The following is a 27,016-nucleotide window of genomic DNA, read 5'->3' as shown; positions in this document are numbered from 1 at the left end:
CATTGGTTGAATAGGCTGGACTGCCTATTGTGAGGGGATTGAGCCTCTCCTACACAAAAATAAAATGGAGAAGTAAAATAGTGGCATATATTTATAGATAATCTACTTCACATTTGTACTCTGTTCACTGTAATCTTCTTTGCGACAGTCAGGGCTAAACGGCCGAGCATTAGTCTTCTTGCTGGACATGATAATATGTTTATATGATTCGTTCCTATTGGATGTGTGTGTGTCGACTCCGAGTCCGTGTGGATTGGGACTCCGTGTCAGGTTTTGACAGCAGTCCATTCACAGACGACTCTTGCAGAAGGCAGCCTGCCCTGCTGCGACTCACGGCACTGGGCACTGGCTCTGTTTACTGGAAGCCTGCTCCGGTGAATCAAGCAAGTATCTCAATGCTGTGAGCGGTATCTTTTCCCAAACGCGAGCCGCTTTAACTTTGCAGTACCATTGAACCTCATTCTCTCATCCAGGGGAACTCGGCGTGGATTGACATCAACTGCAGTCTCCTTTTATTTCTGCAGAGAACAGGTTTCACTGCCTGTTCGCTCTTCTCCCCTCTGTTGTCTCTTCGGGTTTCTACTCTGTGGATTGTTGCTTTGACTCCAGGCGAACAGGGGAGCAGAGATTAAATGCTCAAACAGAACTGTTGATGAGTTAAGACTGAGCAGCACCTTGCCATGGAAGAGTATGTCCGGTCTGGGGGAATGTATGGGTTGAAAGACGAACCAGCTGCCTGATAAAGCCCTATCTGTCCCAGATAAGTGGAGCATGCATCAGAACTGCAGAGATTCTCTCAACGCTGCTGTGTTCTGATCTGCAGAGGAGTTCCTGTTACAATACTGCCTGCTTTCTACACACAGCTATTGTCCAACAGATTTTTTTTCTGCCTCTGACTTCATCGCATTTATCGTGACTGTTTTCTCAGAAAGGTAAGGATTGCCTTTAAGAGAACTGAATTTCCCTATTACTTAGGCCTACTATCACTTTACCAACCATATCCAAGAGTGGTTTAATCTCTTGAAAAGTCTCTGTCTGTAACTTTCTTGTGTCACTTTATTAGGGGAATTGTTTGTCAAGTTCAGAGATACACTTTCCAACTCACATATGTGAGGATATCAAGTCATTAATCACACACTACAGTTGTATATTTTACTTTCCCAGACCACAAACAAACCATCTGTAGGCTGCTTGAAATCTTGAGTTATGAAAAACCAAAGTGCAGGTTTGCCATTGAATCAGGTCAACTTTTAAAGAACAGAACTGTTTGAAGTAGACAAATTAAAATTATCCAAGGGATACCATGGTTAATTGAAAAATGGTTAATAAAAACAACCAGATGTGGATTGATTTGCTCAGCTGCCTCCCTCTCAGTTTGAGTGAATGGAAACTATTAAAATGAGGGGGGACACGTTTATATGAACCAGAACATGTAAAGCACCATTTAATTGGAATTTAATTTATGCCTTTAAAGTTGTAGATAGAGTTGTGCTCCTTGCTGTTTTTTTTCATGTAGCCTATCAATGGGTTCCTTGCTTGAATAGGGCTGTATGTTAGTAGTGATCTAAGATCAATGTGGCTGTGATTCTGGAGAGCAATGAGGCTCTTTCAGTCTAGCCAGGGCCTTGACTGCTATATTTTGAGAAGGGAAAACTCTAGAATAGCCTGTCTTTGCATCATGGTAGACAGATAATATTACGTGTAAAACGAGTTAATTAAACTGCAATGCATTGAACTGAAGAACAATAGGTAGCCTAATACGACAGGCAGAAACTTGATGTTGAAAATGTGAAATAATTGGTTAAAAATAAAAATTACAAGGAAACGACGAGATATCATCTATCTCTGTCCCATTTGAAACACACAGTTGCGCACAGTGGCAGTAAATTAGATAATTTTACTGCATATGCATTTTTTACCAATAACAAAACCATCTTGTCAACCTGCATGTGTTAACGACCGGAGAAAAAGCTAATATGCGGAGCGGAGCTCATATATTACCCCGGCCAACTCAGCGTCCTAACGGCTGTGTGTGAAGCAGTGGAACAGAGGAGAAAAAACAAATATCGATCATTCATTGTACAGCATACATTTTACTCCAGTCCAGCATTCCCTTTTCCGCCACTAAACTACCAGCACGATTCTCGATTCTGTCATATTTTGTTAGACGTTACGCCTGATGTGAAAGGCTAATGAAAGTTCCTGACTGGGTTTGATCAATTATATACACTTGTTTCTGCGTGCGATCAGCCAGCGTTAGATATGGCAATGACAGAATAAAGGTTAGTCATTAGCATAATAAGTAGGCTTACTCACAAGATAAAAAAGTTTATATTCATAAAAATATGTCAGTAATTCAACGTCTCAATATATATTAATTTATACAAATATGAATAAACCTACCTCAAATGAAGCTATAGGCTATAGCTGATAATCTAGAATGGCTAACTGTATTTTATTGTCTTAGTTTATAAATGGAATAATATATACATGGAATAATACTTTAGTCCCTTGCAAATAGACTCTAGTCCATCTATCTCATCAGTCCCATAGGGTAAAATGTAACTTTAATTTTGGCTGCAAACAGGTTAGGTCAAATGATGCAACTAATATTCTAACTCAACTGTGAAGTTGTTTGAACAGAGTCTGCACTCTTAGATTTGTTGAGGCACATTGCTACTCATTGCCTTTGATAAAGGGGATGCCATTTCACATGTTTCTGCACAAAATGTTTGAAGGAATAGTTTAGCAAATGACAGAGGTCACAACTCTTGCTCAATGGAGAGAACTCTAGCCTTGTAACCAATAGGGTTAGCTGATGCCGAAAGGGTAGGGGGAGTGTGAGTTAGTAAAATGGGAGGTGAACTTGTAGCCCGTCTCTACCCCTTTTATTGTGTTTCTATGTGAAAACACAATCTCCCTGCCTTTTTGTTTGCCAGTTGAATGATATTTTCACGGGAACATGTAATAATGTCTTTCCAGTTTTATTTCCACTCAACTGCAATACTGGTTGTTTTGATATTCTAAATTTTTTATATACTAATGTGTATTAGTTGAGGATTATGAATGTAATACATCTGCAGAATAGGTATAGGCATGTACATTTTATGAACAGAGAGAGTATCTGGTTAACTGTCAGAAGCTTGTTGAAAAGAGTACCATTAGATACATTTCAAGCTGTTGTGAATCATACACCCATGTATAGCTTAGGCCATTTATAGGCTTCTCAGTGGGTTCTCATGTGTTGGTCTATTTAATGTCTTTTAGCTCTATGCAATCACACTTTCCTGAGCCAATATGCCTTTATAAGCGCGGTATTGTTTAATTCAAACCAACAGTCGCTTTTTCGACCCAGTCTTGTGTCAGAGGGAGTGCGTCCTGTTTCAAAGAACTGCAGCTGTTGATGTACCAGAGCCCGGGTTGCTCCTCTGCCTCTCTGTTCATTTCCACTCACAGATCAATAGACTCAGTGTAGTTCTCTATGGATTTAGGGGACCAAACTGGTACGTATTATCATTAGCTCTCTATTCTTGATTGCAGCTGTAGCCTACATTATTGTGATCAAGCAAAAATAGTAAAGTGTTAATTTTAACCTTATAGAGACCGTGTATTTGAGGAGAAGTAGCACATACTGTAAAATATCATATTGTATAGGCCAGAAAAATCAAGAACCACTATTAATGTTTATATTTAATATTTGTGAATAGATAACACTAAATGCCAAGAGAAGTCTGCTCAGGTATGATTGAGTGGCATGCTAGAGCATCTCCTCCACTTCAATGGGATCATGTAGATTATTTTGCGTCTCCTACAGTTTTGAAGCTACACAACCATACTAGATAGCCTAATCTGTTATGACTGTATTGAGGCAATGCACTATTGATTTTGGAGTTGTATTTATACTGTGACCCCTTTGTGCACACTGGCAAAAAAAAATAATTCTTACTGAACTGAACCCACATTCAGAATGTGACCGTAGTCACATTGGGGCTTTGTTTGACTAGGCTCCTCCAAATAAAGTGGTGTGAAAGTGCCGTTGTGCTTTTTACGAATGCTGTCCAGAATGGCCCGGAGCTGTGCTTTTGCTTTTATTCACAATGTAAGGAACACCAGATTGACACAGGTCAAGAGTACATGCATTCACAGAGTTAAAGTGACTTCCTTCGCAAATAAAATGACACACAATGAGCCCTTCAACGGACACTTAATTATGGTTAATATGTTATCTGTCTTGTACAAAGAGCCGTTTTCGGACACAATCATTTCTGTTGGTGTTTCCCCTTTATGGAGCCCTACTGTGCGGATAATCACTTCCCATTAAATGGAAAAAACAAGGCTGTAAAAAGGGCTAAGGCAAAATGTAGGTAATGCGCAGGTCTTTGGGCCAAAATACCACCCCATTTTGATTTTATTTTAATATTGGCAATCGGTAAAACACTATGAGCCAGGGTGTTCCCCTCCCTGCTATTTTATGAAACATTTGTTTCCACTTGCCAAAGGCTTCTGTAGCAGTGGATAATTATTTACCTTCTGAAATGGCAGGTAAAACTTTCTGCTTGCCTTTTTAATTTCCTTCCAGGGACATGACAGCATGTACAATGGTGACAATAAACAAGGGTCAATTTAGACCCGTGAAAGAAATAGTGAGGTTCTTTTTCTATGGCTTCTATATTGTTCTTCCACTGGTCCAGTGGTAGCCATCCTTAGCTTATCTAGCATCTATTTTTCATTAGTTTGCCCCTTTTGGTGCTCCTCTGAATAGGATTCTGGAAATAAAACGGAAACACAAAGAACTTCAAAGCATAGCTGTAAAACTCATGGCTCGTGTCATAAAACAGCGCTAAAGCTAAACCAATATGTTTTTGTTACTGGTTGTGGCCAACTATATATATTTTACAGAACCATATTGCATACGTTTAGGCATCTCTTTTTCTTGAATAGAACATGTAGTGTGTCATAAGCGGCAGGCATAAGTGTAACCAATGAGACAGTTATATTTTCTCTTGTGCCGTATATTGACAGACTTTTGTCAGCTTTGACATAAATAATTCAAAAATGTTCTGACAAACATGTAACTTAATTAACTATGTCATTATCAACAAATGATGAAAATAATCATATGAATTACTGTTATTATTAAATATATTATACACTTAAAAGAAGTACAACTAAATAGAAAAAGTTATTTTGTATTTGTTTTTAATTAAATAATAATGAAGACTGAATATAGACGCAAAATAAAATATGTCTGTAAATATATGTGCGTACACACACACACGCGCACGCACACACACACACACACACACACACACACACACACACACACACACACACACACACACACACACACACACACACACACACACACACACACACACACACACACACACACACACACACACACACACACACACACACACACACACACACACACACCTCACTTTTGGTGGTACATGCACTAAAGTTCTTATTCTCAGCCCGAGCCTGACCACACAGTTGGGTTTCGGGTTTGCCGTGCTGTGTTAAGAAATAAAAAAACAGTGCGTGTCTGTGCACCTTTTAACCTACTACGGCTCTCTCAGCTGCAGCAGCCACTAATGGCACCAGGATTCCAATAATGGTTGGGCCAGGGAAATTTGATAAAACTGATGATGAAATGTATTTTTCTGATGATTGAAATGTTTCGAATAGTGATATGAATAGGCTGGAGTGCACTCAGGAGAATGATGATCCACAAGAATACGACAGGCAGGGCATTGCAGTATCAGGAGAAGCCCATATTCCAATGGCATCTGTTAACACCCATACATCCTAACAAAATACACCCTATGACTGCCCTGCTAACGCGCCTTGCTGGACCTTGTAAACAGCTACCTTTTAGATACAAGATTGTATTTAATTACTGAGAAATGCGGTATGACAAACAGAGGATAGCGACAGTGTTACATTTCATGCTCAGAGTCGTCATTACCCTAGCTAGATCAGGGATGGGCAACTTTGATGGGGTAAAAAGGTGGCCACAAAATCTGAACTCATCATGAGGGGCCGCAGTGGCTCGCGGGTCTGTCTACCCACATCCATACCCACACATAAGTTAAATGTGGTTGGGTGCCCTCACCCACCTAACGAACAAAAGAGTTCAGCGGCTCCCCCTTGACAGCGGAGAGAAAAAATGTATGTTTTAGAGTTAATTTCCTGCAATTGCTATGGGTGTAAAGAAAATGTTGCAGTTGTAAAGCAAGTTTACTGCAATTCTAATAATTTTGCCATGGGTTGGAGGCAAAATTAGCAGTTTTACAGATAACTTCCTGAAATTCTACATATTTTACTATAGGATGTAAAGAAATGTTTGCCGGTTTTCATATGATTTTGAGGGAGTGACGAGAGAGTGATTAGTAGAAGTTTAGATAGCTGGCAAGACTAATTTACACATCTTTTTTTTTACTGACATGGGCTAATTGAGTGACTGACAGTGACTGACATAACAAGAGAAAAACTGCTGATGCACAACCATATTTCGGAATTGCACCTTATGTGATCAGAAGGGGTTTCCGATGCCCTGGATCATACAGCACACTCAGTACTGTGCCCTCAAACAGAGACGGTCCTTGGAAAAGCTGCTCTTGACAAAGATGCATTGTTGAGGTTAGCCTATAACCCACTGCACTGAGTGGCTACATGTACGAAGCTCATCTTGACTACAGTGAGGGAGCTTGTAACAAGGCGACAACTGTCACAGCTAGACCTGCAGAGGCACTCTGTCTCTCTGTTGACAAAACAGAAGCTATATAGACGGTGGGTCAACTCAAGAGGAATTTCCAGGGGAAATGCTGAAAAACAGAGGACAAATGCCACTCCCAACAGAGATGCGTAAACGTCCAACTGAAGCCGTTTAAAAAAAATCTCAATATTAAATATTTTCTGGATAACGATTAAGTACCTTACTGTGATTATGTTTTACAATTTCAATTTAAAACAAACAAAAATAGCTTCTTAGCAAATGAACATTTTCTCAAGCAACAATTTTAGACTGTCTGGGAGTGGTCTGAGTGGAGAAGGGAAAATGGAAAACTAGCTGTTGTTGGCAGAGGTTTGGAATTCTCTTTCTTATTGGTCTATTAACTAATTTACCACCTGGTGATGTCACCAGGCAGGCCAAAACTCCATCCCATAAAAACAGGCTGAAAGTTCTGCCTGCCTTTTCAAACAGCTCTTAGACAAAAAAGGGCATTATTATAATTTTCTCAATTTCACAGTATTATTCCAACCTCATAATGTTGAAATATATACAAAACACAGGCGAATAACGTTTTTGACTGCACTGGGCCTTTAAGTGAAATATCGCCCCTTGGGGAGGTGAGATTTAGTTCCATTTGAGCCTGAATGTAATTCTTCCCTCTGCAGAACATAGCTTTAGTCTGGCAATGAGACTGTGAAGTAAAAACTGACCTTCATTGGACTGAACTATTTGTTCTGTCCTGTACCTCAATATATTTGGTGTTGATGATTTACTCTAATACTGTTTGTGGCACAACCTAACAACATGTTGCTAGTCCGTCCTTACAGCAAACACCCTGCTTGGGTGCTGAGGGTATCCAGCCTGAGAGATGAAGCCTGGATGATTTAGCAATGATGTGATTTCTACAGTGCCTTCAGAAAGAATTCACACCCCTAGACTTTTCCCACATTTTGTTGTGTTTCAGCCTGAATTTAAAGTGGATTAAATTGAGATTTTGTGTAACTGGCTTACACACAATATCCCATAATGTCAAAGTGGATTTATGTTTTTAGAAATGTTTAGAAATTAATAAAAAATGGAAACGTGAAATGTCTAGTCAAAAGTATTCATCCCCTTTCTTATGGCAAGTCTTAATACGTTAATGAGCAAAACTGTACTTAATAAGATGCATGGACTCACTCTGTGCACAATAATTGTTTCACATCATTTTTGAATGACTACATCTCTATACCTCACACATACAATTATCTGTAAGGTCGCTCTGTCGAGCAGTGAATTTCAAACACAGATTCAACCGCAAAGACCAGGGAGGTTTTCCAATGCCTCTCAATGGGTAAAAATGAAAAACAGATATTGAATATCCCTTTCAGCATGGTGAAGTTAATAATTACACTTTGGATGGGTTATCAATACACCCAGTCACTACCATGATACGGGTGTCTTTCTTAACTCAGTTGCCGAAGAGGAAGGAATCCGCCTAGGGATTTCTCCAAGAGGCCAATGGTGACATTAAAACAATTAAAGAGTTGAATGGCTGTGATAGGAGAGAAGTGAGGATGGATCATTAACATTGTAGTTACTCCACAATACTAACCTAAATTACATAGTGAAAAGAAGGAAGCCAGTACAGAATAAAAATATTCAAAAACATGCATCCTGTTTGCAATAAGGCACTAAAGTAAAACCGCAAAAAAATATGGCAAAGAAATAAACTTTATGTACTGAATACAAAGCATTATGTTTAGGGCAAGAGTACCACTATTCAAATCTTCAAGCATGGTGGTGGCTGCAACAAGGACTAGGGAGTTTTTTTTATTATAAAAAGGGCTAAGCAAAGGTAAAATCCTAGAGGCAACCATTGTTCAGTATGCTTTCCAAAAGACACATTCACCTTTCAGCAGGAAATAACCTAAAACACAATGCCAAATATACACTGGAGTTGCATACCAAGATGACATTGAATGTTTCTGGGTGGCCTAGTTGCAGTTTTGACTTAAATTGTCTTGAAAATCTATGGCTGTCTAGCAATGATCAACAACCAACTTGATAGAGCTTGAAGAAGTTTAAGAATAATGTGCAAATATTGTACAATCCAGGTGTGAAATGACTCACAGCTGTAATCGCTGCCAAAGTTGATTCGAACATGAATTGACTCAAGGGTGTGAATACTTGTGCAAATTAGATATTTCTGTGTTTCATTTTCAACATATTTGCACAAATGTCAAAATACATGTTTTCACTTTGTCATTATGGGGTATTGTGTGTAGATGGGAGATACATATTTTTAATTCAGGCTGTTACATAACAAAATGTGGAATAAGTCAATGGGTATGAATACTTTCTGAAGGCACTTTAAACAAGAAAATGTAACCATTTTTAAATCCACTGTAATTTGTTGTGGCCTCACATTTGCTAGCTAGCCATATTTAAATCATTTTTACTAAAAAGAAACGCAGTTAGAGACTATAACGACCGTCATTTCTCTGTTGTAGCATAATACAATGAATCTAATGTTGTAACAAAACAATGGACAGTAGTGAGGTTATGGTTCGTATTAAACAACTGAAATAAAGTGCCACATTAGCGACAAATGTTACAGCATTGCGACACCCCAGTGTGATTAAGCAGTAAGAAAGTGGACTGGCTCTACAATATGCCCACTATCCTGCCAGGTCTAAATCCCTAGTTCGGGGTGTGAAAAGAAACACAGAGACCCAAGGAGCAGGGCTGCATTGAATGCAGATTGTGTCGGATTAACACGGGGAAGATTGAGCGATTGTGGCCGTGGTGACTTTCCTGTACAGCTTTGCTTGTACAGCTGCACCAGGCCTGGCATCGTACTGACGCTTGCCCAGAATGGGATATATTTGGGTTTATCTGTCTGACAGTTAGATTTTCAGTTTTATAAAAACATTTTTTTGCATCAGTTAGAATATCAAAATGTACAGAGCTTCTTGTATGTTCCAAAAGTGTATTTAAAAAATGACGTGATGAAACTACACTCAGAATCTATGCCTCCCTCCAAATAAAGTGTGGAACATTAGTAGGTGGCATTTCTGTCACAAAATCACACAAACTATGACATCTTTTACCATTCAGGGGACTTGTTTGCTGAATAGTGATTCACCTCCTACTAGGTTGGTTGTAATTAAATATGGTATGAGAAATATAACCCCTACCACCACACACCTGGCATTATCATCTGAACTGAGCCACATGTCTCATGCCTGAGTTGGTATTACCATTAACATCCTTTAAGACATGGAATAAACAATGTGCTCTTTATTTTTATTTTTTTGCACTTCTTTCAGTTAGGAAATTGGAGATTACCATAAATATGAAACTTTTACACTAAATTAGGTTTAGTTGTATATATGAATGCTTATTGTGCGCAAAGGATTTGTTACACTTGAGTGAGCACTGAATTAAAATATATAGGCTATTGTCAGCAACTGGTGTAAGCTATGCAATTGGGTAGTTGATGGAATAAAATACTATTTAAAAAAAGAGAGACAAAAAGAGGGGAAGCAGGGGTGTATTTTTGTCCTTGCAGAGCTGCACTGGTTGCCGCTCGTGGCATTTCCATCATTCATCACCTCGAGCTGATAACTAGCAAGTCTGGAGCGAGCTGACAGGATGCATCCAGCCCCCATTACCATCAGAAATAGGTCCAGCAGGCCCCAGGGCAGCCAAGGAGCCACAGCTCCAAAAGGGAGCCTGTTCAAAGTCTCTAAAAAGTTGGCTTTGTTGTGCCTGATAACATCTAGGATTGGCACAGGCACCTTTTTTTTGCATTGCCTGAGAGATCCTCCTGTTGTTAACCCTGTAGCCTTTACTAAATGAACGGCGTTGTGGAAACGTAGCCTCGAGAACTTGATTAATCTGACCATTAGCAAAAATTGTAAACATTTTGTATCTAAGACATGCTACACAAGTCCTACATACCTAAGTGCATTAGCCAAAAAGGGGACATTTGTCAAACTTTGTATTTTTTACATTGTTGTTTTTCCGATTTACATTGTAGGCCAGGGATAAAATAATGTAGTGTAGCCTATTTATTTCCTTGACATTAGTGGACTTTCAGATTTCTCAGAGAAATGTTCCAATAAGGTGTTGATATTTGCATGATTCACAACTGGAGCATGCACCAGTAGCCTGAAACAAAATGCCATTTGATGTTACATACACTACCGTTCAAAAGTTTGGGTTCACTTAGAAATATCCTTGTTTTTTAAAGAAAAGCACTTTTTTATCCCTTAAAATAACATCAAATTGTTCAGAAATACAGTGTAGACATTGTTAATGTTGTAAATGACTATTGCAGCAGGAAACGGCAGATTTATTATGGAATATCTACATAGGCGTACAGAGGCCCATTATCAGTAACCGTCACTCCTGTCACGTTCGCATTAATTATTCGGGAGACAGGCGCAGGAATGCATAATAGTGTTTTTTATTGAGCCCAAATTACGGCGTGCCAAGTGGGGACGAAGATCAAACAAACACGTAACAAAACACAGGGTAGAAACCTAAAACAAAAGAGCGAGGAGTACCTCGAATAAATAACGCGCGCGCACACTGATTAACACACAGGGCAAGACCCGTAATCATTTGCGGAATCCACAATGGCACGAAAGCCAAAACACACAACACAGGTACTCACACGCATCTACCGACATTGTAACAATAATCGACAGCCCAATGGAAACCAAAGGGCACACTGATACAAGTAATAATCAGTGGGAATCGGGGACAGGTGTGTGTAATGAAAGTTCCGGAGGGATCTGTGACAACTCCTGTGTTACATTATGTTAGCGCAGCTGTAAACTGTTGTTCTGATTAAAGAAGGAATAAAACTGGCCTTCTTTAGACTAGTTGAGTATCTGGAGCATCAGCATTTGTGGGTTTAATTACAGGCTCAAAATGGCTAGAAACAAAACCTTCCTTCTGAAAATCATCAGTCTATTCTTGTTCTGAGAAATGAAGGCTATTCCATATGAGAAATTGCCAAGAAACTAAAGATCTCGCACAAGCTGTGTACTACTCCCTTCACAGAACAGCGCAAACTGGCTCTAACCAGAATAGAAAAAGGAGTGGGAGGCCCTGGTGCACAACTGAGCAAGAGGACAAGTACATTTGAGTGTCTAGCTTGAGAAACATATGCCTCACAAGTCCTCAACTGGCAGCTTCATTAAATAGTACCCGCAAAACACCAGTCTCAACATCAACAGTGAAGAGAGGACTCTGGGATGCTGGCCTTCTTGTCAATATTCATTTTTTACTTCCATACCATTCCATCTCTGTTTTTTGCCAGATAGAAGAGGTTTTAATTCACGTTAGGTTCACAACTAATACCTATAGGGGTCACTGGTCTGCACTAAGGATGGTTAACTGAAGTTATGATTGGACATTGAATCAGTGTGGAATTTCTCAATGTTTGCAATCTGGTGTCATGAGTTCTCAATTTTATTAAACCATCACACCATGTTCAAGTCATACCATTAGGAACCAAGTAGACAAAGAGAAAGCATTGTGGAACATGTCAACAACGACAATTCAAGTCTTGTGTTTGTGGGGAATCTTGGGTTGGGTCCTATTTAAGCAATTGCCTTTGTCAAAGCCACATTAGTCCTGTAATTAGATTATCTTCTGTCGCTGTGGCTTAGTACATTTTGTTGTTCTGTGAATGCCTCGCCCGTGTCAAGAAACATTTAAGTAGATATCTCACAGGGAGCCTGTTGTCTTGTGAGGAGATTTCCACCACTAAACAAGGGCCATTCTCGAGATATTACCCTCTTTCACAGCATGGTGCTCTGTTATCACACGTCCTCCATATTCATATGGAGTTTTTAACTCCCTATTATAATTTTGTATAATTTAGAGCTGTGGTAATTACACTTCAGTGGATTACCTGTGCAGAGATACCAGAGATGGCAATCTATACCTCATGTTGGCTCGGCATAGCAGTTCAAAGGTATGACCTAGACTGAAATTTTATCAGTTTGTATAACACAGAATGGGTCAACCTTTCAGGATTTGTTTGGGAATTTGAATTCCTTTGGTATTCAAAAGGAGAGGGTTTATGACAGGAAAGATAATTTTCCCAGTGAATATTTTATCTCCAATTCGCTTACAGTTTGCTGTATCATCCTCTGTGTCTTTGGATTTGCCGACTTTGGTCCAGTTACTCTGAGTCGTTTGTTTTCCCTCCTTTGTTATCACAAAAGAGCAAACACATCTTAAACATGCACAAGGTGCAGAAGCAGTGATTGCTGTATCGGTTGTCCTGCTGTGGGTGGTAGAGGGCGATAACGTTGCCAGTAAGCCATTTACATTAGAATCATTTTTTATCACGCCAAGACTGATTCTTGGAAAGATTATTGTCCATTGAAGGGAGGCACGTCCTTTTGAAAGGACATATTTTTGCACGTCTGACGTTGTAGCTTTAACAAAAGGGATTGGAAATAAGATGCTAACACTCAATATATATCTGTTATATTGAAGTAATATATATCAATGAAATGGAGATGTGGCTGTTTAATACCGTAGGTTGCAATATGTGTCATGTTTGTTTATTGTTCAGCCCTTTGGTTATATAGCAACATGTAATATAGCAATTATAGTAAATTGTTTTCCGTTTCATAGAGCACTGACAATGTATTCTGTTTAAGTTTTATGCATGTGGAAAAAACAATCAATTCTCACTATAATTTTATGGAAAAGCCCACAATGTTTACACCTTGAAGATAACACAGCCGAAACTATTGCAACATTTTATGACTTCCTCGTTGTTTAAAGACGATGAGTTGTTGCAACCCAGTCAGTCTACAGTAGGCCTAGACACACACCTGGGCTCCACTCTGTTACAGTTATGCAGACGGGCGTGCTCAATGAGCCAATCCAAGGACGTTTGCATCACAATCGTTCGTATAACACCGGGTGAACACATGTTAATGAACATGTAACTGCACAGATGAAAGCTCAGTCCAAAAGCTGCTCTCTGTCACAACCCAAGGCAGAGGGCAACAAGCACTGATACTGATCGAACATGGCCTGAAATATGATATAAATTCATTCATATAGCTCCACAACCAAACCAGTTTAAAATGACTGCATTGAATGAATGAGTATTTATGATATTACAGTGCCTAAAATCTGTTATAATAGTTATACTTAATATAATGTACTGTACTTCATGTTGTACGGTGCATTGGAGAGACAAACCATTCATTTGCAAGCAACAGTATCTTAAAAAAGCTAAATATACGAAACAAGGTTTAACAAGTTGCATTACCTGTTAGTCAATATTTAGGGCTGACAACTGATTGCTCTCAAGAAATACTACACCAACTTCTTTTTGCTTCCTGGTTTACTGATGAGAGCCAACCAGTGTTATTCTACCTTGTTTAGCATGCAATGACATACAACACTTCCCTTGTCTCACGAAGGCATTCATGTCGTCTTTTGAGATTGAAAATAGATGCTACAGCAGCGAGAAAATGTAGAGGGTGAAGTTTGACGTGTCTGCTCCAGTGCTGGCTCAATGTGTTTGTGTATCTGCTCTAAGGGAAAGGTCCTTGCTCTGCTGTCTATTTTAGTAAGGGCTGAGATTATAGCATCCCTCATTTTGCTTTCGTTTGTCCTTCCTCGGAGCCATAGGAAGGATCAAAGCCTCAATTAGATAGTGTGCCAGGACAGGAAAACTGGAGTATAATGTGTCATCTTAAAGAATTAGCACACCTTCCTAAACTATTGTTTTGCCTATACTGTACACCACACTTCTGTGCACTTTATATATACTTTATATATACAATCATATCACTCTATAGTGTCTCCTATCATACCCCTTTTCTTTTTTTGTCTTCCAGTGATAGCAACGATTTGTCTAAATGGAGATAAATTGGCTGCTTACCTACTTGCTCCACATCCATTCTAGATGTTGCTTTTACGAGTCATCGTCTGTGTTAAGTTTTTCATGTTTAGTGTTGCCACCCACCATCTTAAAAATTAAACTTCCTGTTGAATAATGCCTCACGATCATGGTGAATTATTGATGGGCCTGGTCCTTAATAGAGGGAAAGAGCAGGCTTTTTACCCATTCATCTGCTTATTTTCATCCTGTTGTACAGAGAGATTAAAGCTGCTCACTGGTGCAATTCATGGTAAAGGTAACCACACTTCCACTTGCACGGAGGAAAAAAACAAGTATTGTGAACCTAACGGTATACTTTTTCAGTATCAACACATAAGTATTATGTGTTCTCTCTGTGTACTGTATACAACTAATGTGTTGTATCCGCGTGGCAAATTAAAGCTCAGACAGCCTTGGCGATTTGCCATAGCCTTGGAAGTTCTCTCTCTGACCGGGTTGTTATTAGATGTGGAAGTTTGATTCGGGAATACGTCAGCACAGATGAAGTGGACAACATTGACCCGACACCCAGTATTTTGTGCCAAGTGCCTGTCTGACTTTGTCTTCACCAATACCGCATTGTATCATTTTTTAATGAGCGCAACACTGATGCATTCAGCTGAAATTGAGAAGATGAGCTAAGGAGAACTTGGCTGGGCCAACTGCCGAGCTTCATTTTGTGATCCCTGATTTGTTATGACTAATTTAGGCACAGCATCATGGCACAATGGATCATAGGACAAACGCCTCTGTTGTGCTCATGAAATGCTCTCTGAACAGAAATCCTACTAAATATATCCACATTGGGTTGTCTGTCTCCCTGCATGCAATGTTATGCTGAGAGTAGTCCATGCACTATCTGTCTTTTTCAAGGATAAATGTATAGTATCAAGGACTTATTGGAGTTGATTGGCAGGTACTATCGGCATGAGACACCTATATAATGGTGGGTCTCACATTTCTGACCTCCTTATTTATCTTCCTGTATTAATGTCAGCCTATTAATTCCTGAGCTGAGAAGCATTGACAATGGCACCATCTAACAGCTACGGCAGAACAATTCTTATCTCCTTTGTCTCGAAAGGAATAGTTTTGTGCTATCAGTAAATGGAAATTACATTTTCAAATTTGCTATAATCCACTTCATTTCCACTATAAACATCAACATGACCACTAATAATGTATGGAACCTGTATTAGAACTTGTTACCATCTGAAATCATCTAGCTATAATCTACATGGAGAGACGGGTATAGGCTTCTCTCAGAACTGATAGGGTTTTCTGTTGCATTGCTAAAATGATTATGTGGTTATGGATTCCATACTAGTGGGAGAAAGGGCAAAACAACACAAACCATGTATTGGTACAGCCCAATAATATTTTCACATTCCTAAATACAAAAAAATAGACACATTTCCATGCTGAACCAGAGAAGATATTTGAACCACTGTTTGGGATCAGAATGTAGACATATGATACTGTATGTAATAGAGATGGTGTAGATTTCCCACCAATATGTTTATTCCTGGTGTATTGTTGACTTGTATTAACTAAGCGAATTCGTACTTAGTTATATGTCTTACTCATCCAAGACATATTTTGGTTAGTGGCCTTTTTCCTTTTTCTCCTCCAATGTTTTATTAATGACCTATCTTAGGTCATGATTGTTTTATTTAGTAGCCATATGTCCTGGCCAATGGGGAATGCGCTAATCGATTAATTGAATGGCCAGTAAAAATGATTTATGGAGAGAACAGAAAGAGCAATGGGCGGTACAGTTCCAACCTTAGAGATGTATTCACTGTGTAGTCTACACTACTGTATAATTCTCTACAGTGGAGGTGTAGCAAAACTGAACGGTTACTCTTTGCTACATTCAGAGAAAAATCCCAATATTTAGTTATATTCTGAAAAAACTGTGTTCATATACTCTGAGATGATTAAGTACAGCTAGTTAATAACTGAGAATGGGAAAATACTTACCTGACTCAGATCTCTGAGTTGTAGATTTGTGTCTACCATTGCATGGGAGTGCGAATTGTCATTGTTTTAGAAGCAAAATGGAGGAGCAGTATTTTATTTTTGTCCTGAAAAGACAGCTCTGACTACTGCAATATGTTTTGGACAAGGAAGAGGGGCGTAATGAATTGTTAGCTAATCATTTTTTACTAGACTAGTGAGAATGTACACGCACAACATTTATATAAGAGATTGTACGCCATCTGTTGCGACATTTCATTTTCCTAAAATAGTGGAGTGACCCAATTTACCACTGCTACTTCAGAAAAGTATGATTTTTTGGTTTTGCTTTGTGTGCCCCCTTCCCTTCTCATCCCTCCCAGAATAGCTGTAGCAAAGCTGTTCTGGTGAGCAGTGTGTGTTTGACCTAGTATTTCGCCATGATGATCTCTGTCAGGGTCATGGGGCTGTGTTCAGGGGCAACAGCAGTCGCACTATGTTTGGTTGTGGTGTCAGTCATGCTCCTTGTTCTGACTCTGCTCCATGCTGCTCTCAATCATTCCGCCACCGAGGGGTCAGCGACTTGATTCCACTCCCCGCCATTTCGAACTCAGTGGGACTCCACAAGTCATCTGATCACTGGCTCAATCTCTTCCCCACCGGAGGGAGAATTTTCTGATTTACGCTTGCAAATTGTACATCTGCAGCAGTGTCAGAGAAGAAATGCAATCTCTTTAAGGAATATATTTCCTCAACGAGCCAGGCTAGGTTACTCCATAACTGAGCCACAGGTCCCTAGGTATTTTATGCCTTCAAAGATTATAATTTTTTACTTGGTAAGACATGAGGATAAGGAGAGTTTGGACAAATGTGGAAAGGACTATAGTGTGATTGTATGATTATATATATTTTTTAACCAAATGGGAGCAGCTATATTTTCATTCAACATGTGCTGAACCAGCACACCAAATCGTTGGATGCGATTTACATTTTGGTGAATCACTGGCCCCCTTTTTTACATTGTTGGGATGTTCCCTGACAATTAACATCCCTACTCTTTCTTGAAGCCTGGGGGCTAATGCAAAGGTCAAGAAACACCTGCAGGCTGTCAATCTTTTATTGTAACCTAGACCCATCCCCCTATGTCGCTTTATCCTGTCTCCTCCCCATTCTTCCAGACCTCGTTTCATATAATGGCCAGCTCTTCCTCTATTCTCTTTTGGCCCCCTTCAGCAGCTTGAGAGGGACAACAGATCTTTGTCCAAAGGACTTAGCATTCTTTCACATCTGCCACTTGTTCTCGGGGCCCGTCATTCAAATTTCAAACTCTTCCTTTTTAATAGCTCCCTTCCTCCCGAATACTTAGCTTTTGTTGCTTTTTAATCAAAAGAACAAATGGGCTCCGCAATTCACGTTTGTCACTCTTACGTCGATTTGATTATAAAGCTGTCTGCCGGTGCTTTGGTTGGATACAGCATGTGCACATATGTTGAAAGCCTTTGGGCCAACACCTCTGTGGCTTCTCTATCTCTCCGAGTGCATATGTCTGCATTTGCCTCGTATTTAGCAAAGACAATGCTGTGCCTGTTGACATTTCACAATCTGTTCTTACCATTCACAGTACATTGACCTCCTATCATGCTTCTTGTGAAATTGAACGTAGCCTAGGATGATGATTCCTCTGACAACTTTCAATATGACAGTTGGCGCTTTTAAGGCCCATCTCAGATCAAATCAGAGTCAAGAGTTGGTTAAGAAAACAGTCAGGATATGATCACCGGTGGTTTCGGCTCTAGCTACAGGGTAAAAAAGGTCTCCAGCAGAGAAGGGAGACCTCGGCACGTTTAATGATGAGAATGGCAGGCAGGCAGACTCCCCCATTCGCCTTTGGTGTCTCAGCATGCTAAACACTCTCAGCATGATACAAAGATTATTAAAGTATAGAACTGTTATCATCCATTTACAGAACACCCATTCTCCATGTAGTAGGGATCTGCCGTCTCTTTTATTTATTTATTTTCGATGTGGGGGAGCGTGCTGCCTCTGAGGCAGACAGCGCAGTGCTGTTGAAGACATTCTGTCTTTGTCTGCTGCAGCTGCTACATCCCTACATATATGATGCTGATATAGAAGCCTAGTCATACTGATACAGTACCATGGCCTCAAGCAAAGGAAACGTTTTCTTGTCTCTCTGTATCTGCTCCAGAATGGGTTTTTCACGAAAACTACAATCGTGCATAAATGTGTTTTTAGGTCATAAAGGATTTCAGTGCAACTCTCTTTTTTGAGTGCTCTTCGGTTGTACTGTAGTTTAATTTTCAAGATAAAGGAAACTAGGTGCCTGTTATGACGATTTTGTCCTATATTGAAAAAGCTATGAGAGCCGTCCCTGCTCCTCATGAGGCAATTGTGAAAAGTAAAGTCTGAATATGTTTGTGGTCTTTCAAGGTCATCTCAATTTTGTATGGGATGGCACCTTGCTTGTGAAAAGGAAATATCTTAGCCCATACACATGTAACAGTATTGATTCCGTACCTCTCTATTTATTTATTTGTTTTTTTATTTCAAACCCATCCCCCCACCACCTCCCACCCCTTCGGAGGACAAAGGCAACCTTGTTTTACACTCTTGTTTATACAGATATTTTGCAACATACATTTCACATATATGGAACTTTTCCACACAGTATTACAGGATTACATGACAAAAATACAGTTCAGTATACACACCACATTCAGACACATGCGGCACACATGATTCCTGGCGCTCTCGGCCCCAGCCACTACAGATCAAGAGTTTTTAATCTTATCCCTCAGCTACTCTCAGCCCATCCCACCTATCTCCGCAAACCACCCGCTCTTGTTTTCCATGTGCCATATATTTTTCAACTTTGCTGTGATGTCTTACATTAATTCTGAACCTTTCTAATCTCATAGTATCCACAGATTGTAATACTATGTTGTGAATTTGTGAATTTTGTGAATTTTCAGCCATTCCTGAACCTGTGACCAGAAACAAGCCACATGGGCACAATATCAGAATAAATTTTCTAATAAATGTTCCTGACTATCTCCCCTTTTCCCTTGCCTCCTCCATTTCTGTGGTAATGCTGCAAACAGTTGGTTATAATTTTGGAAAGAGCAAACATTCTAATATATTTTTGAAAGCTGCATGTGTGACATAACTTCCCCATTCTTATTCATAGTAAATATAATACAATTAGCTTTTTTTTAAATCCAAAATAATGTTTTTTTCATCAATCAGTATATTTTTAGTTTAACCATAATATTTGGTCTGGCTTTTCAGGAGGATGAAATGTAAATTGTAACCAGCTTCGTATTGCTTGTTTAATTTTCAATGAACCAAAAATGAAAGGTTGTAATTTGGGTAAAGGCAAGAAGGTCATCTTTGAACAGCAGGAGGAAGAGCTATTCTTACTAATCTGCTGCAGAACGAGTTTGGATGTAGTATAACTTTTGTATGACTGCAACTTTTAGTGAGACGTTTAATGCTTTAACATTTCATCATTTTAGCCCCCCAAACTCGTATTCATTATATAAATAAGAACACTTAATTTTGCCTGGCTTACTTTTCCAAATAAAGTGAAATATTTCTTACTCATATAATTAGGTTTTAGTCCAGAGAGGCTAGAGAAATGATCTATGTCGCCAATGAGACTGTGCGGGGATCCAGATTGAGGACTTAAGAGAATTAGATCCATCGGCATGCACTGAAATTTTTGTTTTTAAACCCTGGATTTCTAACCCCTTGATTTTAATAACTAACATTCCGATAGCCATAACAAACATATATGGAAACAGTGGACAACCTTGTTAAACTCCTCTTGACAAATCAATATTTTCTGAGAAGTAACTATTATTTACTATTTTACATCTGGGGTTGCTATACATATCTTTAAGCCATTGCATAAGAGACTGACAATTAAAATAGTGCAGGCATTTATATATAAAGTATGACTAGAATTGATCAAAGGCCTTTTCAAAATCTGCTATGAAGACCAGGCCTGGTTTCTTCGATGTTTCATAGTGTTCTATTGTTTTAAGTAATTGACTTATATTATCTCCAATGTATTGTTTGCGTAAAAAAACCTGTCTGATCAGGATGAATAATATCCGGTAAAACCTTGTTTAATTCTACCTGCTATGCATTTTTCCAGGGTTTTTGCATCACAACATTGAAGTTGTAATGGGCCTCCAGTTTTTTAAGTGGACTCGATCTTTATACTTACCACCCGGGTCCTGTTTCAGTAATAGTGAAATCAGACCTTCTTGCTGAGTATCTGATAGTCAACCATTTTAATAGGAGTAGTGACAACATGCTAATAGTGGATCTTTTAGTACATAAAACAAGTTTTTGTATAAGTCTACTGATATGCCATCAAGCCCTGGAGTTTTTCCGAACTGAAAATATGTAATATTGTCATGAAGTTCCTCCCCTGTAATTTGGCCTTCACACAAATATTTTTGTACATTTGTGAATTTTACACTATTATTAGGAAAAATGTCCTTACAGTTACTATCATTCGGTAAAGATGGAGGTAACTAAAAAGAGAACATACTGAAAATGAAATACAGAAATATCAAATTTACATAAATATTCACACCCCTGAGTCAACACTTTGTAGAAGCACATTTGGTAGTGATTACAGCTGTGAGTCTTTTGGGATAACTCTAAGAGCTTTGCACCTGGATTGTACAATATTTGCCCATTATTCTTTCTACAATTCTTCATGCTCTGTCATATGAAAAGTTGTACTCGGTGATGTGTTGTGTTTGCACCAAAGAAAATTCTTTGTAGTCAGGACAAAAAGTTATTTTTTTTCCATATTTTCTGCAGTATTATTTAAGTGCCTTGTTGCAAACAGGAATACTTGTGGAATATTTTTATCCTCTACAGGCTTCATTCTTTTCACACTGTCATTTAGATTAGTATTGTGGAGTTACTACAATTTTGTTGATCCATCCTCAGTTTTCTCATATCACAACCATTACACTCTGTAATGGTTCCTCTCCGGCAACTGGAAGGATGCCTGTATCTTTGTAGTGACTGGGTTTATTGATACACCATCCAAAGCCTAATTAATAACTTCACCATGCAAAAAAGGGATATTCAGCATCTGCTTTTTTATTTTTACACATCTACCAAATTGGTGCTCTTCTTTGCGATGCATCAAAAAATTTCCCTTGTCTTTGTGGTTGAATCTGTGGCTGAAATTCACTACTCGGTTGAGGGACGGGGTAGTCATTGAAAAATCATGTTAACCACTATTATTGAACATGGAATGAGTCCATGCAACGTATTATGCAATTTGTTAAGCACATTTTTCTCCTGAACTGTAGGCTTGCCATAACAAAGAGGTTGATTACTTATTAACTCAAGACATTTCAGCTTTAAATTTAAAAAATGTTCTACCAACAAAATTACACTGACATGATGGGGCATTGTGTGTAGATCAGTGATACAAAATCTCTATTTATGACACAAAACCACTATTTAATCCATTTTAAATTCAGGCTGTAACACAAGAAAATGTGGAAAAAGTGGAAAAAGTAAAGGGGTGTGAATACTTTGAAGGCGCTGTATGCTTAAAATCTTTTGCTTCTTTCAAGATAATGTATCAAATCGGTGAATCATGGATGACTCCATTTTTTTCTCCAGAGTTTCTGTAAATTATTCTTCGTAGCATTTTTATGTTGAATAGTCAAAAGAATTTGCTTCATTTTTCACAATTTTCCATCCAGTTCTCTATATTTGTATAATATTACACTAAATCTTTCTTGAATACGTTTCTCCAGTTCTTTTAGTTTTTCTTCGTTATTCTGTGCCTCTATGGTACAGCTTTTATTGCCATCCACCTGTGAAGTTAGTTCCTGTATTTCCTTTGCTAGTCTAATCTCTTTTGGCTGAAATTGTTTGTTTTAAAGATGAATAGAGAATTGCATGGCCACTGAAGGCACATTTGAAAGTGTACCATACAATAAGGGGATCTGCAGTTTAGAGGTCGACCGATTATGATTTTTCAACGCCGATACCGATGCCGATTATTGGAGGGCCAAAAAAGCTGATATCGATTAATAGTCAGATTAAAAAATATATCATAATTGTAATTATGACAATTACAACAATACTGAATGAACACTTATTTTAACTTAATATAATACATCAATAAAATCAATTTGGTTTAAATAATGCAAAAACAAAGTGTTGGAGAAGAAAGTAAAAGTGCAATATGTGCCATGTAAGGAAGCTCACGTTTAAGTTCCGTATTTTATCTAACGGGTGGCATCCATTAGTCTAAATATTCCTGTTACATTGCACAACCTTCAATGTTATGTCATATTCATGTAAAATTCTGGCAAATTAGGCGGCCCAAACTGTTGCATATACGCTGACTCTGCGTGCAATGAACGCAAGAGAAGTGACACAATTTCACCTGGTTAATATTGCCTGCTAACCTGGATTTCTTTTAACTAAATATGCAGGTTTAAAAATATATACTTCTGTGTATTGATTTTAAGAAAGGCATTGATGTTCATGGTTAGGTACGCATTAGAGCAACGATACGCACCGCATCGATTAAATGCATTGCAGGACACACTAGATAAACTAGTAATATCATCAACCATGTGTAGTTAACTAGTGATTATGATTGATTGATTGATTGATTGATTGATTGATTGTTGTTTATAAGATAATTTTAATGCTAGCTTGCAACTTACCTTGACTTACTGAATTCGCGTAACAGGAAGTCTCCTCGTGGAGTGCAATGAGAGGCAGGTGGTTAGAGCGTTGGACTAGTTAACTGTAAGGTTGCAAGATTGAATCCCCCGAGTGGACAATGTGAAAATCTGTCGTTCTGCCCATGAACGAGGCAGCTAACCCACCATTCCTAGGCCATCATTGAAAATAATAATGCGTTCTTAACTGACTTGCCAAGTTAAATAAAGATTAAATAAAGGTGTAAAAAAGTATATTATAAAAACAAATCTTCCAAATCGGTGTCCAAAAATACTGATTTCCGATTGTTATCAAAACTTGAAATCGGCTCAGGTCCATTCCAATGAATCGGTCGACCTCTACTGCAGTTCCTGTGTTATGCAAGAAAAAGTCAGTTATAAATAATTTTGTCTTGGTGAAGAACACATTTTCATCCAGTAGGCTTTGATTCAATTTCCAATATCCCCGACCACGTGGAAAATCTGTAAGAGTAATGTGGATGCCAATTAGGTGGTGGTGTGATCGCATTCTGTCCGCTATACAACACTTTTTTTTAAACTTTAGGTGCCAGCAAAAAAGGAAACAACAAAGTAGTCAAGATGGCTAGCTTGATTAAGCCTCCTACATGTACTGTATATTTCACTAGGTCAGAGATTTTAAGCCTCCATATATCCACAAGTTCTAATGTGTCCATCATAGTCATGATCTTTTGTCTCTGAATGGCACATATACACAATTCATGTCTCAATTGTCTCAAGGCTTAAAAATCTTTCTTTATCCTGTCCCCTCCCCTTCATCTAAACTGGATTTAATGGATTTAACAAGTGACTGCAATCAGGGATCATAGCCTTCACCTGGATTCACCTGGTCAGTCTATGTCATGGAAAGAGCAGGTGTCCTTAATGTTTTGTACACATGGTGTATAGGCTAGCCTACCATTTGTATTATATAGTCATACTTTTGCTTATTTGATATGGTCACAAACATAGGCCTATGGCATTGCAACAAATTCTTGTTTAAAACAAATCTAATCTGTGCCTCAGAACCAAAAAGTTTCACGTCTTGACTGTTGACCAATGACCAGTCATCAGCATTGGTGTGCAAAGGCAGGTGCATATATACAGATTAGTGACCAGAAAGTAGTCTACCTACATTAATATTACTCATATAAAGTAGGCTACCGTTTTAGCAATCTGCTATGGATGCTAGTGTTGCACAGTATAGTGAAACTCCTGTACTTTTTCGATACTATAACATGAAAAATGGTTTGGTACTAGCATTTGTGTTAGTTTCGGTACTTCTATCAAATGTGTCTCATGTCTTAGAAAAACTTGATCCTTTCTCAATCAGTATATCAGCGCAGCCGATGTCCCCTTATAGTGTGAGCGCTCCGTGCATTTCTCAGGTGTGCTCCACTTAAAAATAATAATAATAACATATATATTTTGTAGGGGCTTTAATGTTGCAGAGAGATTGTAGCTTCCATCAATGTAATTGTCTACATCACTTCCAATCCCCATATACACACACACACACACACACACACACACACACACACACACACACACACACACACACACACACACACACACACACACACACACACACACACACACACACACACACACACACACACACACACACACACACACACACACACACACACACACACACACACACACACACACACACACACACACACAGTTGAAGTCGGAAGTTTACATACACTTAGGTTGGAGTCATTAAAACTCGTTTTTCAACCACTCCACAAATTTCTTGGTAACAAACTATAGTTTTGGCAAGTCAGTCAGGACTTCTACTTTGTGTATGACTCAAGTCATTTTTCCAACAATTATTAGACAGATTATTTCACTTTAAACAGCTTGGAAAATTCCAGGAAATTATGTCATGTCATAGAAGCTTCTGATAGGATAATTGACATCATTTGAGTTAATTGGAGGTGTACCTGTGGATGTATTTCAAGGCCTACCTTGAAACTCAGTGAATCTTTGCTCGACATCATGGGAAAATGAATAGAAATCAGCCAAGACCTCAGGAATTTTTTTTGTAGACGTTCACAAGTCTGGTTCATCCTTGGGAGCAATTTTCAAACGCCTGAAGGAACAACGTTCATCTGTACCATCAATAGTATGCAAGTATGAACACAATGGGACCAGGCAGGCGTCATACCTCTCAGAAAGGAGACTCATTCTGTCTCCAAGAGATGAACGTACTTTGGTGCAAAAAGTGCAAATCAATCCCAGAACAATAGCAAAGGACCTTGTGAAGATGCTGGTTGAAACAGGTACAAAAGTATCCACAGTATAACGAGTCCTATATTGACATAACCTGAAAGGCCGCTCAGCAAGGAAGAAGCCACTGCTCGAAAACCGCCATAAAAAAAGCCAGACTATGGTTTGCAACTGCACATGGGGACAAAGATTGTACTTTTTGGAGAAATGTCCTCTGGTCTGATGAAGGAAAAATAGAACTGTTTGGCCATAATGACCATCATTATGTTTGGAGGAAAAAGCGGGATGATTGCGAGCTGAAGAACACCATCCCAACCGTGAAGCACGGGGGTGGCAGCATTATGTTGTTTGGGCTGCTTTGTTGCAGGAGGGACTGGTGCACTTCACAAAATAGATGACTTCACAAGGCAGAAAAATATGTGGATATGTTGAAGCAACACCTCAAGACATCAGTCAGGAAGTTAAAGCTTGTTCGCAAATGGGTCTTCCAAATGGCCAATGACCCCAAGCATACTTCCAAAGTTGTGACAAAATGGCTTAAGGACAACAAAGTCAAGGTATTGGAGTGGCCATCACAAAGCCGACCTCAACCCTATAGAACATTTGTGGGCAGACCTGAGAAAGCTTGTGCGAGCAAGGAGGCCTACAAACCTGACTCAGTTACACCAGCTCTGTCAGGAGGAATGGGCCAAAATTTATCCAACTTATTGTGGGACGCTTTACTCCCCCAATTGGAGTAAACTAGTGAACAACATTTAGTCCTGTATTTCCATCTTATACATACTATAAACTTTTTATGGACAGTATTTTTCAACAGTTTTATGTTGTTTGTTTTAACTCTTCCCTCAACCTCTCCAATATATTTATGATGTCCATCCCGTTTAATTTCTATTGCCATATCTTTCAAACTGTGCTCTTTCAAAAAAGTATTTAACCTATATACGTTTTACAGGCACAGTATGTTTTACATTAGTTATATTGTTATTAGTTATTATTTTGATAAAGTATGACTGACTTTATATATAAATGCCTGAAACATTTACATGTTGGAGTATCTCTTGTAAAATGTGTTAAAAGAATGTATAGTAACCCTAGGAGTAAAAAGGTAAAATATGGCTATTTCTCAGAAAGATTTAAAATGTCAAGAGGAGTAAAACAAGGTTGTCCACTATCGGCAGTGAAGAGGCGACTCCGGGATGCTGGCATTCCTAGGCAGAGTTGCAAAGAAAAAGCCATGTCTCAGACTGGCCAATAAAAATAAAATATTAATATGGGCAAAAGAACACAGACACTGGACAGAGGAACTCTGCCTAGAAGGCCAGCATCCCAGAGTCGCCTCTTCTCTATTGATGTTGAGACTGGTGTTTTGTGGGTTCTATTTAATGAAGCTGCCAGTTGAGAACTTGACGCGTTTGT

The 27,016-nt window shown here is 38.8% G+C and overlaps 1 protein-coding gene across 19 annotated transcripts in view; it reads left to right on the top strand.

The window, feature by feature from the left end:
* Window positions 1–287: 287 nt before the first annotated feature.
* Window positions 288–27,016, top strand: part of adgrl2a (adhesion G protein-coupled receptor L2a) — a 191,851-nt gene continuing 165,122 nt past the window's right edge. For 12 of the 19 annotated variants that reach the window (XM_046298137.1, XM_046298131.1, XM_046298128.1 and 9 more), the window contains exon 1: window positions 290–932. The gene's annotated coding sequence lies outside the window, so the exon portion shown is untranslated. Of the gene's footprint in view, window positions 933–27,016 lie in introns of all 19 variants that reach the window. The other 7 variants (XM_046298134.1, XM_046298133.1, XM_046298139.1 and 4 more) reach the window with 2 other exon arrangements.

The sequence above is a fragment of the Oncorhynchus gorbuscha genome, linkage group LG14 (genome assembly GCF_021184085.1).
Source record: "Oncorhynchus gorbuscha isolate QuinsamMale2020 ecotype Even-year linkage group LG14, OgorEven_v1.0, whole genome shotgun sequence".
NCBI lineage: Eukaryota > Metazoa > Chordata > Actinopteri > Salmoniformes > Salmonidae > Oncorhynchus > Oncorhynchus gorbuscha.
The sequence above is the reverse complement of the archived record's forward strand: the minus strand, read 5'-3'. Positions and strand labels throughout refer to the sequence as shown.